General features: G+C 33.8%; 1 protein-coding gene across 5 annotated transcripts in view; it reads left to right on the top strand.

The window, feature by feature from the left end:
* The window catches only part of LOC131435079 (synaptic vesicle glycoprotein 2B-like), a 68141-nt gene that overhangs the window by 38291 nt on the left and 10979 nt on the right, over positions 1-18871 (top strand). The window contains exon 1 of one of the 5 annotated variants that reach the window (XM_058602587.1): positions 7759-7777. The exons of 3 other annotated variants lie outside the window; for them this stretch is intronic. The gene's annotated coding sequence lies outside the window, so the exon portion shown is untranslated. Of the gene's footprint in view, positions 1-7758; positions 7778-7820; positions 8461-18871 lie in introns of those variants that run through there. One more of the 5 variants, XM_058602584.1, reaches the window with a different exon arrangement.

The following is an 18871-nucleotide window of genomic DNA, read 5'->3' as shown; positions in this document are numbered from 1 at the left end:
ATGGAGACGCATGGTATTTAGTTCTAAAATCATGTATCACATATCCTTAAAACTAAATACCGTGCGTTTCCATCTACAACTTGAGCTCAGGGCTTGCGTATTGACGTAATTAATAATGCTAAAAAATTTTATTCTTTATGTTATTTACACACGCCCGCACGCCTGGGTCGATTTACCAAGCAATGATGTAGGGAATTAGTGAACATGTGTGCCAGCGGTTTTAATTCGTTTCTAACTTCAACATAATGCGAGATAGTCTGGAGGTTTCGAGGTTAGCTATTAACAGTCCTAAGAAATAATATAAACCAGATAGAAATCATGTCGAAGTGCTTGCAGTAAGTCCCGAAGACCTAAAAAGAACGTATTAATTCGCATCGTCGATTTTCTATATAAACAACATGTTCTTTTAAACTTGATATTCGTATTGTTTTATTGCTTTAATCGAAATATGTATTAACTAAGAATGAATGAGAAACTAAGCTATGTATAAAAATTGACTTTAAAACGCTTTCGCAAATATAGTTCATTGAATTCACTTGCACTTAGTGGTCTTTTTCTAATGTTTCGTGGAGTACTTTTCTCACGTATCAGCTCAAGCCCGTATATTATGTATCTAAAAGTCGTCTCCATACAGCTCGGACTATGACCACTCTTTGCTTCCATTTGATCGATCCACCTTGCTCGCTATGCTGCTCTTTTTCTTGAGCCTTCCGAATTACATTCAAGAACCATTTTCAAATGTTTGCCGTCCGTTATCCTGATGACATGTCCAGCCGATCGTAGTTGTCCAATTTCAGTTGTACGTAGGTGGATTTCCAAGTAGCTGTTGAAAACCGTGGTTTATACGCCGTTGATAAATTTCTTGGGGATGACGTATTACTTTCCTGTATACTTTTTTCGCGGTCATAAATAAATGAATACACGAATTCATCAACCAACACGATATCGTCGCCACGCGCCATTATTCGAGAAGGAAGATGTTATATTTTATTATTTTTTCCTTGATTTTGCGCTTAGTATCTAGGAATACTTTTTCTGAAAAAGAACTATAATTTGATTGTCCTGTAAAATTTTTGCCAAATATAGTTATTATTTGATTTGAATACAAAAAATGTAAAATAAATGTAAAATGACTTATCAGTTCATAAATAAAAACTTTAAACCGTATATTCAAACCTAAATATTTGTCAATTCATTAGTTCTAATTCATGTTTCTCTCACTGGTCCTTCCTTAAGAAAATTCTTTCTTAAGCCCTGAGCTCAAGTTGTAGATAGAATTGCATGATATTTAGTTCTAAGGGCATGTGATATATGATTTTAGAACTAAATACCATGCGTCTCCATCGGATGTTGATAATGTAGTGGTTTGACATCGGATGTTGACAATTGTATGTTGGATGTTGTTCGTTTAAATCAGATTCTGTTTAATAGTACTATTGGTTTACATGTCGTGTAAGTTTCATCTTTTCTTTCTGTGTATTATACCCGTCCACAATTTTTTGAAAATCTTTAAAAATTACAGCGTAACGTACTCATAAATGATTTATTTTTGATGTAAAATCTAGAGGGGTACCAAAATTGTAAGTGAGATTGAAAATAATTCGAAAATTTTGAACATATTTTTTCACATGAAATACATTTTAAAAAAAATCAAAAAGGTTTCCCATAATTCCTAAAATATTCGTGATTTTTTCCAATTTTGTTGCAAAAGAGGTTTTTGAAAAAATTAAATAAAATGAAAATCAGAAGAACCACCCTAACTCCACAAATATGGCAGTTAAAGGGTTAAAATATTGGGATAATCGTCTCTCCAATATAAACCCTTTAAAACAGCGTTTATCAATTATTTTTCTGTTTGGGGGCAGTTTTTATTTGTAAACCCGGCTATACCCTTTATATATATATATATATATATATATATATATATATATATATATATATATATATATATATATATATATATATATATATATATATATATATATATATATATATATATATATATATATATATATATATATATATATATATATATATATATATATATATATATATATATATATATATATATATATTTATATATATATATATATATATATATATATATATATATATATATATATATATATATATATATATATATATATATATATATATATATATATATATATATATATATATATATATATATATATATATACTAAAGTAATTGTTTGTCTCGAAGTTTACTGCGTAACTGAAAAACAAATATTTAAAACCCACACATTGTTTGTATTTATCTATACATTTTGAACAATCTGTTGGAAGGTATTGTGTTTCAAATGTATATGTTTTTCATTCACGATTGGTATTTAACACAGTCCTAATAAATCTATGATTGTTAGATAATTCAATGTTCACAACAAAAATACAATATAAATAACGCATAATTTTGTCATAGAAACCAGTTTCAGCAGAAAACGCGAGATTATGTGCTGCGGAGAACTACAGCAGGTTTATTCAAGGCTCAAAGGAAACTTAGCATATCACCCAGTGTAAAGAAATTAACCTAATGATGTTTTTTCCACTGGCTCATGCTACTGGATGATACACTAGTATTAGAAATTTGAATGGTCTGATTGATTTTAATTTTTACATTAACATTACATTATTCGCCTAATTACACTATACCATTCCTATCGCACACCAAAAAGTTGTAACATTCAGTGAATCCAACTTTTGGTTTAGATTCTCTGAAAGAGTTAGACGTTGGTTATAAGTTCTATGCTTGTAATCGAATTCAAGATACGCGCAGAAATCAAACAGTCTTGTTTCTGTGTCCACATAACTTGGTGCATGGCTGCCCGTCATTTTCGCCGAATATATTTCGACGGAAGGTCTTCCTGCCGAATCCACGGCTGTTTATAATTTCCGACGTTCCGACCACAGATTTGGATATTTATCAAAAGCAATATATTATCGTTCCTTGTTGGGATATTGTTTGCCCACGATCGATTGTTTGCGTAGTTAAACTTTAACTGCTACTATTATGTCAATAAATTCATTAGGTTTATAAATACGCCTATTTTACCACTGGCCTATTTTACGACACTTACAAAGCCGTGCTTTGGGTGCATGTGATTTTCAGAAGAGGAGCCCTTGCATATTTTGTTTAAGAAGACCGCCAAAGCCAAAGATTATATCACAATATCATATCAAATTTCATTGTATTTATGTTACGTTTTATCGTGTTTGAAAAGAATCGATAATTATGCTAAATACGACCTTTTTAGTTAAATAATAGATTCGGTGAAATTATATTTTCGGCAAAACGGGATTCGGCGAGAAGACTTCCGGTGAAATGACCGGTCCTGGTGTTCAGTAAAACGTTGCGCCACACAAATTTCATATAGACTGAAAATATATTATTGGTACAAAGTATATAGTTTGAATATATTATTCTTCTAGATTCTGTAGAAATTTTTAAACATATTTTGATTATCTAATAAAAAGTGGTTTAGGATTTCAGGAATGCATACATAAAAAACAAGTTCAAGAAATTTTCTTTGGATTCACTCTCAAATCTCCAATAACTTGAAAATGAGAATGCTGTCCGAAGAAAATATGTTTTTTAGAATTAAAGTTACATTATATAGATTTTCGACATGAGCCCAGGCCCGTGAGCAGGAATCATTCAAGGGGTGGGGGTATGAGGGGGGTTTAAGGGATGGGGAGGGGTTCAAAAGGTGGAGAAGGCGCAAAAGTTTAAAAGAAAGGTGCGTCATCCACAATATTAACACTGTAAAACAAATTCTGAGAACAAAGTATAAATTGTCAAGTTATTTGCACTTTTATATAATAAGTATTCTGTTGTTCATGAAACTTAATGTTGAAAAATTTTCCACAGGAGGGGTTAAAACCCCCTTAATAATTATTGATTATTGATCCCGCATTTACCTTAGCTAGATATATTCACTTTAGTAAGAAACAGACAACACCGAGATTTGGGCAGTACACGCATCAAAACGTTGTGGAGAAGTCGCATTAGACTCATTTAATTCTCGCGCCAGTATAAGTAAGGCTTTAAAAATGCTTGGTTTTCTGCAAATACAAAAACGGTTCGCATTCTGCCATCAGAGCATCGTGAATGTGAAGCAATTATTGCAGAAAAGACCAGATCTTTCGGAACGTTTTTTCGTGAGCACTTCCAAGCGCCTGCCAGGTATGAAGTCTTTCAAAGTAAAAACTGTACCGAACCGTTGACAGACAATATGCAGCTGTGGTCGAGCAGTAAACAAGGAAATATACTGTGGAGATTCCATAATGATACATAATAATGATGCTCTCTCACTATTCTGGGCTAGTTTAACATCTTGTCACTACACCACAGATGCTTTGTAATAGTATAAAATGAATGAAGTCCATGATGTACCAAAAGAGGCGAATCCACCTAACTGCCCAGAGTTGCGACCTAACGATTGGTATTTTGCTCTCGTATTAAGACAAAACTCTCTCAATATAAACAACAAGCTAAAACTATACACACTTAAAAAAAACCCTGTGATTTTACATCTTATTAGATGCACATAAATGGAGCGTTGCAGTTCACGCAAATTTACGTCGAAGAACATTTATTATTGTGTTTAAGACTCCATGGCATGAAATTCATCGAAATAAAAAAAAAAGAATACTGATAGCAACCGCCGCGACTTGAACCGAAGAATCATTGGATCGCAAGTACGTCTGTTAATCGACTGAGCCACAGAAGCATGCATATGTTTGGCTGGTAAAAGGTGCATTTAAATTCATACAGTCGCACCTGCTAGCAGAACGCAAGTTATAGTCGAAACCAGTAAAATTCAAGCTCATCTAACATTAAGTCATTACAAATAAAATCTTCCGTCATTTGACAAATTAGGTCTTTATGAATTACATCGTATGAGGGATTAAGTCACCTGTAAAATTCAAATTTTTTTGGAGTGTAGATAAATTTCGAAAATCTTAGACAAATGCAGCTAACTCGGTTGCAGAGAAGTCTACACAGAACCATTAGTATTTGGTTTTAAGGTGACTAATGCAATTAAATTGATAAAAAAAATCCATCTTGAATTGAACTAACAGCCAATCTGTTCTGTCCCAAATTTAATCTGGCCAGATTTTGTCGCGAACAAGCCTTACCGATGTATATTCTAAGAACTATATTTAGCAGTTCATAATATTTTCCTAGGCGTTTGAATTTGGCTTCATAATCGACGTAAAATTCTCGTGCGAAAACTGGATATGTCTTCTTATCCGTTTTACCTTTTTTTATATATATAAAAAATAGGTATAGAATACGCTCAAACTTTAGAAAACTTTTCCCGGAGGGCCGAATGACATATACCATTCGATTCAGCTCGACGAACTGAGCAAATGTCCGTGTGTGTGTGTGTGTGTGTGTGTGTATGTGTGTGTGTGTCTGTATGTGTGTTGTCAACTAAGAGGTCGAGATCTCAGAGATGGCTGGACCGATTTTGATCAAACTAGTCGCAAATGAAAGGTCTCCCCGTCACCCAAAACGCTATTGAATGGTTTTGAGATCGGATGTTTACTTTTTGAGTTATACGAAGTTTTATGTTAAAATTTTCAGTTTTTTGATAGTATCTGTCACAATTGACCTTGAAAACAGAATATATTTTCAGACTTAGATTCCGCACGGTAATACCTATCCAACAAGCCATAGATTGTTAGAATCAGTCCATTTTTTTCCATTGTGTAAACGACTTTTTCCCCTTTTCCAGCAGTAGAAGTTTTGAGCGCTGTATGACAAAGCAATGCTTATGAGCAACGTGAAACACCATTTTTCATATTGTTACATACAATTGTTCCTAACTACCAAAAATACTGTGTACAGCATCCTTTTTCATGACATTTTGCCGCGGACCAATTTTAGCACGGTTCGTTTTTGGCACCATAATCGTTCGAATATGACATATGTAAACCAGATGATATCAGCATTTTCGAGTTGAAAGCAATTCCATAGATATATCGATTTAAACTATTTACAGCAATAAAAGTTGGAAGAACATAACTTCCATATACCATACGACTCAGTTCGTCGAGATCAGCAAATGCGTGTGTGACAAATAATTTAACTCAATTTTCTCGAAGATAGCTAAACCGTTTTCTACAAACTCAGATTCATATGAAAAGTAGTATACTCCCAAACAAGGTTCCTGAATTACGTTTGGATCCGACTTCTGATTGAGGAACCACAGGATGATATATGAAACGAAATTAAAATAATGCAATTCAATTTTCTCGTAGATGGCTGAACCTATCTACGATTCAAATGAAATCTAAGAATCATCTATGATTCAAATGAGAGGTCTTTAAATCCTATGAAACATCTTACTTTTTTTTATTTCAGTTTAAGCGGTATTCGTTTTTGGATTCGGAATGTACCCCCAAATTTTAATTCGCACTACAATTTCTGAAAGATGTCTACTCACTCCTCTGGTCAATTTAATTGATTTCGGCTACACCGATTTTAGAATTCCGGTTCCAGTATCGAATCGTTTCTCAAAGCTCAATCATTTTCTCAAAAAAGGCCAAATCGAACTTCTAAAACAAAAATTCAAATTGAAGGACTTAAGTTCCCATACAAAATTGGTGTAATTTTATCCGATTCTGGAATTACAGATGATGAGTTTTTAAAATTCATACCGGCATAGAAGATGCAAATTGTTTGGCGTATTAATTTATGGCCATTCGAATCATTTTGGGTTATGCTAGTTCCTGAATACCAGCTCTGGAAGTACCTTAAATAATGACGAAAAACTCTAAAGTGGAACTTACTTCGACATCTCATGGAATGTTCAATCGATTGGCACATGTTAAGATTGAAATTCGATACGATTTGCAGTTTCGAAATTACAGGGTAATGAGTGATTAAAATCTCAATTTGCCGTTTAAAACGACGATAATCAAAATAATGTCATGAAAACTAAAACACCTAAGAATATCCATGCAAAAAAACACATGCGGATTGATAAAAAAGGTATCATCTCACTGCTAGGTGGATTAATCACGTTTTTTCATTCGAAGTTTATTTTTAGTTCTTACAATAATAATGCTGTTAAACGACTTTCGTGCTAAACAACCGGATTTAGCACTCAAAATTTTTCCAAATTTATTGTATTAAAAAATACATAAGTTTTACAAAGCATTTAATACTTATTCAATTTTTGGCATCCACGCGGAACATAATTCTTTTTGATTAGTATTTACGTTTTCTATGAACAACAATTATATCATAATACTTACTTCCTGCATAAAGCTTTTTTAACCATAGCATAAACCAAATATAAGAACGCAAATATTGCATATTCATCGCCTACTGATCGGGTCGTGTGTTGCGAAAAACCAACCCTCCACCAAATTATCGCGCGCTTTTGCTAACATCCTCCGTACAACAGGGAAAATATTGCATCTGAATCATCTCTCGATTGGTTGAAGCGCTCTGGAACCTCATCTCTCGTCCAGCGCACTCGATCCTAATCTTTTCTCTCACGACTTATTACTCACTTTTGTAAGTATTGGAATTGTAGGATCTAAGTGGTTATCGGATCTGGCCAGACTGGGTACATGCTTTCGGCGGTAGCGTTTATGATAATGTGATAATAAATAGCTAAGAAAATAAACGGTCAGTGGAGAATGCCGATTCATATGTTTGTTGTTATTATTGATTCAGTTCAGTTCAGTAGATTCATTCATCGAGCCAACATCTCTTTCCTTGAAAACTTGAGCAGCTGAAGCGGTTTGTGATCTTGAGTATTAGAATAGTCTAGCATAAGAATTGTGATTTGTGTTATCAATTGATGGGTAGATTGTTGCTGGTTTTATAGTTTTGTTTAGAATAGAATTCGTCACATGTAAACGTGCTAGGGCAGTGACCAGACGCACTGATTGATCGTGTGAAAATGCATTTTGAATGCTAGTATAAATATATTGTATTCGAACCTTCACCCTGAAATGCAAAGCGTTCCCGAGAGATATCCGTGAACAAAACGATTAGTAACATCGAAATCGTCGAAAGATTAGAAAAACACACGTGTGGTTTTCTTAGTATACAGTTGGAAAATATTTACCTGCGTTCCAGTTACTGATCGATCGATCGCTCGAATTGATTACCAAGTCAACTGTTCAGTTCAGTGTTAATGTTATCGCGAGCATTTAGTCTCGAAAGATCAGTTGAAGTTAGCAGCACTCGGACTTTAGTCAAAAATTTTAAAGCGGTTTTTGCATTAGGTAGGACAGAAGGTCGTAGCTAATGCTAAATAGTGAAAGTTGTGTTCAAACGAAATATACACAACGAATAAGGCACGAGCGAAAAAAACAGCGAAGCTAAAAGTGTTAAAATCTACTGACCGTGTGACAACCGGCTATTCCGCCACCTCTACCTCAAAACCTCTTTTGAGTGATTCGCATCACCGTGTCATAGTAAGTGATAAACAATTGTACCAGCAAATTTCATGTTTCTTTCATTAATGTGCACAATCTAGCGAAAGTAAATCAACATAAAGAATCAACATATAGTGGTATCTAAATTTTCATAATAATGAATCATAATCTACGCTCATCACTACACTAAAAGCCCTTCTGTGGAATTAAAATGAAATTATTCTGTACTTCATTAAGGATTAATTAGCACCACCTTTAACATAAGACTATCAATATGTCCGAAACCAGTCAACTGTAAATAACACCCATATCAAACAAACAAGACATGTTTGGACACATTTGATTCGATGGTGCTAAGTGACTTAAATGCCAACGGGTGGATGCATTTTTTAGCAAATTCTCTGACGTTTCTTTTAAGTTACATATTTTTCTGCTTACTCATCAATTGAGAAATCGGCTCCAGATTGTCATGAATATAATACCAACATAAACACACCTCATTCGACTATTAGGTTTTGCACGATGACGACACAAATGAACTGCCGATGAATCAAGTTCATCTTTGACAGTTGCCGTGTACTTGTTTTGTTTTGCGACTGCAAGGTAAAAATTGAAAAAATGACGAAAAAGTGTCTTTTAAAAAACGTATTCCACAGTGAAAATAACTAAAAAGATTGCACTGTATGTGTTTCCAGCATCAAGGAGCGATATATGTATGAATCTGTTAAGTGTGAGGCGAGTTGCAATTTTTACATTCGGACGATGAACTTCTGATGAACTTTTAAACTGTAAACAAGTACACGTCGACTGTCAAAAAAAGTTCATTCTGTTTATTTTTGTGAGGTTATGTCATGTTCGTGCAAAACCTAATACCATACTGCCCAGATGATTAACACCAGAAAACGATATACAGGATCCAAAGTGTTATATATTATAATTAGCTATAGGCATAAGGTTTAGACTACTAGTCAATATTATATCCCGAGTATTTAGATCTTCTGACAATTGGACCTATAAATGGTCGTTGTCAGACGCTTATCCACAATTTTTTTTTGTTTTCAAAGGGGGTTTCAGAACATTTCAGAATTACTAAAAAATTTTTTAGATAACATTTTTCCAAATATATGACGATAAATAATGAAAGCTAAAAAAACAGCATTATACTAATTATTTTTACAAAATCAGTTGAATTTTCCAATGATATCACTGGAAAACTTCAATATTGAGCCCTACACTGAAAAAATTGACTTTAAAATTTTGAAATCAATCTACAAAACTAAACATTTTTTTTTGATAATAAAAACCTTTTCCCTCTTCATTTTTCCTAGACTGAAGAATTTGAAGTCAAATTACAAAAATACGCCGTTCCTTGTTTAAATGAAATTTTGTCCTAACATAGATAATTATGTTCCCTGCCAGCACGCCATATATTGTATGATGGGAGTTTTTAAGAAAAGAAAGTTGTTCTAATAAAAACTTTTTCTTTCTGATACTTTCTGAAAACATCGGGCAACTAGAAACAGGGTATTCGGAGAAATTTTCTTAAAAATTGAGATTCATTGTAATCTTGAATGATTATGCCTCTCAGTTTAGTTAAAAAACTCATTTTGGGCAAGAAATAGTTTTTGTTAAAAAAAACTTTTTTTCCCTGGAATATGCTCATCTTGCAATGTATGATCGGTTGGTAGGAAACTTAATTATCTTTGGATAAAATTTGAAATCAATAATGGTTTTGTTTGGTGAATCGATTTTAAATTTTTAAAGCCAATTTTTTTCAGTGTAGGACTCGATATGAAATTTTTGCAGTATTCAGCTCATTGAAAAAAAATTGGTTAAAAATGTTTAGCCCTTTGCAAAAGAGAGTCTGGATTAATTTTGGAAAAACAAAGTATGCATCTTGTTTTTTTTATTTAAAAGATATTTTTATTCAGGTGTACAAGCTTTACGTGGCCGAATTAGCCGAATTTTTAAATAAAGAATTTTTGCCTTTCTCATATAGAAAGGTTATGCAATCACTGTGAAAACCGACTTTTGAACCGAGGCCCGGAGGGCCGAGTGTCATATACCATTCGACTCAGTTCGTCGAGTACGCAAAATGTCTGTGTGTGTGTATGTGTGTGTGTGTGTATGTGTGTGTGTATGTGCGTATGTGTGTATGTAACGTTTTTTTGCACTAACTTTTCTCGGAGATGGCTGAACCGATTTTCACAAACTTAGATTCAAATGAAAGGTCTTGTGGTCCCATACAAAATTCCTGAATATTATTTGGATCCGACTTCCGGTTCCGGAATTATGGGGTAAAATGTGCAAAAAATTGTGAAAATAAGTGCACTAACTTTTCTCAGAGATGGCTGAACCGATTTTCACAAACTTAGGTTCAAATGAAAGGTCTTGTGGTCCCATACAAAATTCCTGAATATTATTTGGATCCGACTTCCGGTTCGGGATTTATGGGGTAAAATGTGCAAAAAAAAGAAAATATGTGTTCTAATTTTTCTCATAGATGGCGCGACCGATTTTCACAAACTTAGATTCAAATGAAAGGTACTGTGGTCCCATGCGTAATTCCTGAATTTCATGCGAATCCGACTTCCGGATCCGGAATTATGGGGTAAAATGTGCAAAAAATTGTGAAAATAAGTGCATTATTTGTTTTCTCAGAGATGGCTGAACCGATTTTCACAAACTTAGATTCAAATGAAAGGTCTTGAGGTCCCATAAATAATTCCTGAATATTATTTGGATCCGACTTTCGGTTCGGGAGTTATGGGGTAAAATGTGCAAAAAAAGAAAATATGTTTTCTAACTTTTCTCATAGATGGCGCGACCGATTTTCACAAACTTAGGTTCAAATGAAAGGTCCTGTGGTACCATGCGTAATTCCTGAATTTCATGCGGATCCGACTTCCGGATCCGGAAATATAGAGTAAAGTGTGTTAAAATTGTATACCATCTCTGAAAATGAGGAATAATCTTAAACAATTTTCTAAATCGACCTCAATTTTTTTCCAATTGATAGTTTTTATCAGTAGACGGTCAAACAAACCGATTTCGGTTATTCTTTTAAGAATCGAAGAAAAATATTGTGAAGAATTCTACATTATTATATACGATAGTATGATTGATATGAGAAAGGCATCATTACACCACTAGGTGGATTAAAACAGGTTTTGAAGTGGATCTCGTTGTCACTCTTTTTCTAGGAGGAGAAGAGCTTCCATTTCCCTCCTGCGAGGGTTGATGGGCACTTTGTTCGTGGCTCGTCTCGTCCTCCATTGCCGCATCGGTGGTTTTGTTGTTGATTTCCGTCTTCTTTTCGTTTTCCTTGTTGTTCGCAGTCCTGAGCTCGTTGCTAGTTGCTGTAGAAGCGCCTTGTTGTACATTGGTTGCAGTTGTTGGTTGGTTTGATGGTAAAACAGGAGTACTACGATCACTAGTTTTCGTTGTTGAACGGTTGACCTTGTCTTTGGTTGAAGATGTTCTTTTCGCAGTTTCAGTGCAAGATTTACCGTAGTGTGCAGGTTGTTCACAAAACTGACATGTAACCAGTTGATTTTCATAGGTAATCAGCGTTTTACACGGATGTGCCCCACCTTGACCACAAATGATGTAAGATGGAATTGCCTTACGTAGTTGCATACGTACCATTCGCACGCCATTCCGGATACCGGGGAAAAAATTCCGCCATACATTCCGGATACTGGGGAAAAAATTCCGCCATACTTCTCTTTCGATGGAGAGAACTTCACCGTACTGCGACATGATCTCCCGAACGGACTGATCGGTGGCCTGCGGGGGAAGGTCATGCACGCGTACTTGTATGGCATTGTCCACCATGCACAGGAATTTTGTATTTAATGTTGTCACACTCAACGCTGTGCACCTCATTGTTAACCGAAGCGAATGCAATTGCATCGCTTTCACGTTTAAACATAATGTACACACAGTTAGACGCCTTGTTGAATTGAATCTCTCTTACATTATTAGCGTCTAGATGCATTCGTTCTTTAAGTAAGATTTCAATTTCATTTGCTGCTGGTCTAATTTTGCAACGCTTGAAAATCTATACAAATTGAATTCGGTCTTGCAGGCCAAGTTTCAGGCTTTGTTAAATCGTATTTGACCATTCCGTACACTCTATTGTTCACTGCACTGTATTGTCTTTGTTTCTTTTGCTTCGACCGCAAACGACTCTATAGACGAAGAATCAAAGTAAAACTCGCTTCATCATTGAGTATGACACAAACAGCCATTTTACTCTGCCAGAAAGCATTGAGATCCAAAATGCTGAAATCCAGTGTAGAAGTCGAGCGATTCGGTGATGAGTGACCTACTCATACACAACATCGCACATACTGCCGATAAGTTCAAATCGGCAACAAAACTAAATGTACACGTTGATAATGTCAACGGCTAGAATACCACCTAAAATCATAAGTCCGTAAATTTTCACCACAGCAACGCTCGACCATCTCGATTGATTATCAAATATTTGATGGTATTATATATTTATTTATGTAATTCTCCTTCTCTAATAGGAACGTTCTCATCTTTTGTACCAACAGATTACATTTATCCAAATGATACATCTTACAAATTATCGTACACTCTAAAAAAATTTTAATTTTACAGGTGACTTAATCCCTCATACGATGTAATTCATAAAGACCTAATTTGTCAAATGACGGAAAATTTTATTTGTAATGAGTTAATGTTAGATGAGCTTGAATTTTACTGGTTTCGACTGTAACTTGCGTTCTACTAGCAGGTGCGACTGTATGAATTTAAATGCACCTTTTACCGGGCAAGCAGATGCATGCTTCTGTGGCTCAGTCGATTATCAGACGAACTTGCGATCCAATGATTCTCGGATCAAGTCGCGGTGGGTTGCTAAAAAATTCTTTTTTTTTATTTCAATGGATTTCATGTCATGGAGTTTTAGACACAATATTTAATGTTATTCGACGTAAATTCGCGTGAACTGTTACGCTCCATTTATGTGCATCTAATAAGATGTAAAATTTTTTAAGTGTGTACACACCTAGAAAAAATCGTGTAAATTTACATCTTCTGGACCGTCTGACATATTTTTAAGTATTAAGTATTAAGCATGTAAATTTACACGTCTGCTTTAAAAGTAGTGTATGTTCGACACATATGTAAATCATTCTTGTAAAATTCAGTTATTTTACGAATTATGTTCTTATGATTTGAGGCATATGCGGATTTACGTCACCAGTAAATTTAAGAATTTTTTGTTGTGTAATCTAACATATCATACTAACTTCTATAAATATCTACAATTTCCTAATCTAGCAGTTCCTGGTAGTTTTTCTTGTGGTTCAAAATGAATATTTTTTTCATATTACATACAATATGATTTCATCATATTGCTTCCCTGGGTGGGTAAACTTATCAAACTGGTGTTTCAAGTCTTGTGATTGGAACGTTAATTATCAAATCGATTGTGTTCTTATGGAACCACCAGGGATTTTCCACTTCGTGTAGTTTGATCATAAGATAAGCAGTAGTTTACGTAAACTATAATATGTCAGTAAACTAAATAGTCTATCTAGGTGGGATTTTTTGTGAACGATTTATTTCTGTAACTAACCGCAATTAAAATGCTAAGCACTATATTAGTAATTCATATAATCACTTTTATTTAGAAAATTTAAATCTATTTAATCAGATTGTTTTCTGATTTGTGTTTCATCAACAATTTATCCAGATAGGGGAAAACCACGCGACCGAGTTCCGTCTCTGAGTCCTATTTTCGCAAAAGTACTATTTCATTTATCAATCATTTATCAGTGTCTGTTTTTTTTGTTGGATAGTAAAAAAATACAATACAGTAGATTCTTCTTTCGCTTCCTCAAACTTGTAATTTTACATTATTTTTTAAATAAAATTTATTGTTTTGTGTTGAATTGTGTTGTCAAATATGCTATAAACTATGAGAACTTCAGTATAAAAAAATTGTTTTTCTTAAACATCAACACCACTTTGAGAAAATTAACATCATTGGCATCGCGATCAAATTAACTTCTCAATATAGAACCGAAAATAAACGATAATGCGCGAAAGCCTTTGGAAATAGACGGGACAAAATAAACACTTGCCATGATCTATGTGATGATTCATTTTCTCATACACATGGACATACCTCAGCAGGATCTCACCGCAAAACACTGGTTACTGCAATGGTCTTTCGTTAGTCTTTGAAACAGCGATTCCAGCATAGTTTGGAATGATCCAATTCTACTTTTGATAAATTGACGAAACTATTTCTACATTGCAAGTAGTTTCCTAATTCTAGATGCCATGCCCAAGCTTGGAGATAAATATGACATCAATCTTATAACGTAGTGCATGGGCTGGAAAATCCAAATATTAAATCGTTCAATTGAAGGATTTGAGCATTTTTCAAACAAATTAGAATGAATTTTGTTTTCAATTTTAACGACGATCAGCCTAATCCTAATTTATTGAACTCTCAAAGCTCCAATTTTTCGACAACTATCACTAATTCACAATAATGAACGACGAGTAAATCAAATTCTACACACATAATTACTTCAAACCTTATTATTATCAAATCTTCTGAGTTATCCACTGGAGCATTCGAACATAGGTTTAGTGATCGAAAATTAAATTTTTTAATTACCAATTTTTTCATTAAAGATGAATCAAAGTTACTGAACCAATCGAACTTCTCAGGTGAGTTATAATAATTGTAAATCTGGCACGCTGCCATTACGAGCAGGTGTTCCTAAAATTTCGGATCTTATACAATATTCTCATTCTGATCCCCCTTAGTTCTAAAATATCTTGGTTGTCGCAAGTCTCTATTCTATTTTGCTACAAGTTTTTCGACTTATAGTAGAAGTCATCGGGTCATTTATGGTCGTCTATCAAAATAGCTTAAATACGATGAAAATAGGTGCATTTGCTTCGAGTTTTCTCGTGACAGAAGTGTTGAACAATTTTTCCTGCGGTATTGCTTCTTAGATCCGAAACAAATATATTGTATCCGATTTTATCACAATTCATTGATTGAAAGTCGAGACGAACTGAAAAATTTACCCGAATACGGCAGTTTTTGCCTTTCTCATATATATATATATATATATATATATATATATATATATATATATATATATATATATATATATATATATATATATATATATATATATATATATATATATATATATATATATATATATATAAAAGCTATGCAATCACTGTGAAAATCGACTTTTGATAGGTTTTTGTCATATACCATTCGACTCAGTTCGTCGAGTACGCAAAATGTCTAGATTCAAATTTAAAAACCTAGATTCAAATGAAAGGTTGTTATACATGACACGGAAAAATTAAACCAAATACATCCATAGAGCGCACAATTCTTCAGTTAGAAAAGTATGGTTAGTTGATGACCAAATATTTTTGATTTTGGGTATATCGGATCATCCTGGCTTGACTCCAATTTCTCAGAAACGACCAGACCGATCTTCGCAAACTCAGAATTAAATGGAAAGTATTATGTTTTTATAAGTTGATGTAGAATGGTTCCCGAAATACACGGTAGTGTGTATGATATTACAACCTGCCATATAGAGCGATACTGCAAAAAAACGTAAAACTTCTTCTCCCTTAGTAATAATAATGAAAACATGAGCTACATGAGAAAAGCATCATAACACCATTACCACATTCAAATCAGTCCTGCTTCATGCAGTAGCGACTTGATCATGTTGTTGTCCCATCATGAAGGAAAGACTACAAAGTATTAAAAAAATCCTAAACTTAAAAAGCGTCCATTCTTGTGAAGGAAAAATGAGTAACACAGACAAATTTACAGCTTCATAATAACAAACACAGAAATACTACACTACGCACCTTCTTTGTGTGTTAGAACCTTCAAATTGCTGTATTTTACTGTATTTTGATTCTTGACCCTTGACCTTTTTTTTAAAAATAATTATTTATTATGAGTATGAGTTAAAATTAAATTATTAAGATTTAAATTGGGTGTTCAGCCACAAGTGGTGACTTTTCAGCCCTATTATATATGTGTGATTTGGTTATTACCATGAGGACATCATTTGCTTCCGCAATTCTGAGATTTTTGTGTAGGGAAAATTCTAAACCTACTTGTATTGTGTAATGGGGAAAAGGAACTTATATACTATCTTACTAACTAATACAGAGAGCGAATCGATTCAATTGAAGATTGCACCGATTTTTGTCGGAATTTGCTTATAATATTATGTGACATTACATCTAATGGTTCTAATATTTGTGAGTCTGTGTAACTCATTTGTATTAAACCAGGGAGGACGCTTCAAAATCATTTTCAGAATTTTATTCTGAATCCTTTGAAGCGTTTTCTTCCTGGTGGAACAACAACTTGACCAAATTGGTACTGCATAAAGCATGACTGGTCTGAAAATTTGTTTATAAATTAACAATTTGTTTTTTAGACAGAGCTTAGATTTTCTGCTTATAAGAGAATATAATCATTTAATATATTTATTACATTTTGCCTGGATTCCTTCAATGTGATCCTTGAAAGTGAGTTTTTTGTCATACGTTAAACCTAAGTATATAGCTTGATCAGACCATGTCAATTTCAAGCTATTCAATTTGAGAATGTGATTATTATTTGGTTTAAGAAAAGAAGCTTTTGGCTTTTGAGGAAAGATATTTAATTGCGTTTCTGCTGCATTAGGTTTAATTTTCCATTTTGACAGATAATCACTGAAAATATTTAAACTTCTTTGTAGGCGACTGCAGATCACTCTTAGATTTCTACCTGCGGCTAACAGACTTGTGTCGCCACAGAATAGCGATTTCTGACAATCAACGGGTAGATTTGGAAGATCAGAAGTGAAAATATTATACAACATTGGAGCTACGCTCGAACCCTGCGGAACACCTGCCCGTATGGGTAGCAATTCAGATTTACAATTCTGATAGCTAACCTGAAGAGAACAATCAGTTAAATAGTTTTGAATCATTTTGATCAAATAAATAGGAAACTGGAAATCAGACATTTTTGATATTAAGCTTGACCCTTGACCTACTAACTAGTATAAATGGCAGTACAAAAGTAAGTCATATGTTGCTTTATATTTTCTGGTCGAATTATGTGCTAATACTTATATCTTGTAACAAAACATTATTAGAGACTTCAAAAAAGTTATATCTATAGAAAAATCCGAAATAATGTGTGAAACAATGTAAAATTTGATGAAAACATTTGTGTGTATATTCAACACATAATATTATGAAACTGATGATATCAGTTGATTTGATTAAGATTTTAACGGTTTGACGACATCTCCCTATCATTAGCGGCTCCAGAGAAAAGTATTTGACGATTGAAACACAAGTTGTAAACCCAATCAACTCAGTTAGTTTTGCATTCCGGTGCAACAGCTGTTCCAAAGAAATCATCAAAGATTGCGGTATCGTAAATTATGTCAAATACGGCGAACACACTCATCAGTTTCTGAAAACAATTTTTCAAGGCATTTGCAGCCCATAAAAGCATATTCAGTGGAAACATCTGGTCTCAAAAAGAACGATTGAAAACTAGTAATAATGCACAATGCGATGGTATTAGGAAAAACAAACGCTTTATTTCTGATGCTTTTATATTTTCATTTGATGAAATCTGCGTTTAAATCTCATCGAATGTTTGAGAAGGCTTCCGGTCCTCATTCTCTATTGGAAGCAATATGCAAGAGATGGTTTTAAAAGTGGTTATTTTAATTTTAGAATCGAGGAAAATCTGAAGATGCCCGTAGCATGATTAGACGTATATAACAAGTAAATTCAAAAACAATTGGCTGATGCATTGCGTCACCGCCAGCAATTTCCAACCAATTGAGAGCCATGGGAAAAATGATACCACATGAAACCACAACATTATACAAAGATAGAGAAAATAAGTAGCTAGCAATGGCCTATATGTTAAATGAACAAACTGTTAATTTTCCTTCTCAAAACAGTGTTTGATTTTCCATCAACATAAACTTCTTTTTGTCTTACTCATATAGAAAGGCTATGCAATCACTGTGAAAACCGACTTTTGAAAACCGTATCATCTACCATTCGACTCAGTTCGTCAAGTACACAAAATGTCTGTGTGTGGATGTGTGTGAGAATAATATGCACTCACTTTTCTCCGAAGTAGCTGAACCGATTTTTACAAACTTACGCTCAACTGAAAGGTACTATTGTCTCGCAGAAATTTTTCAAATTCGATTTGACCTCCGGTTCCCCAATTACAGGGTGATGAGTGAAAAAACTGCAAATTACCAAATTTGCAAATTAGTTTACCTTCATAGAAATATATATAAAGATGATCTAATTTTTCAGAAATAGAAAAATAATTCCTTTAGTTGTTTTAGGCCTTGGACCAATGCTGCAAAAAAGA

Source organism: Malaya genurostris, chromosome 3 (assembly GCF_030247185.1).
Source record: "Malaya genurostris strain Urasoe2022 chromosome 3, Malgen_1.1, whole genome shotgun sequence".
Lineage (NCBI taxonomy): Eukaryota > Metazoa > Arthropoda > Insecta > Diptera > Culicidae > Malaya > Malaya genurostris.
This window is presented reverse-complemented; position numbering and strand designations above follow the sequence as displayed.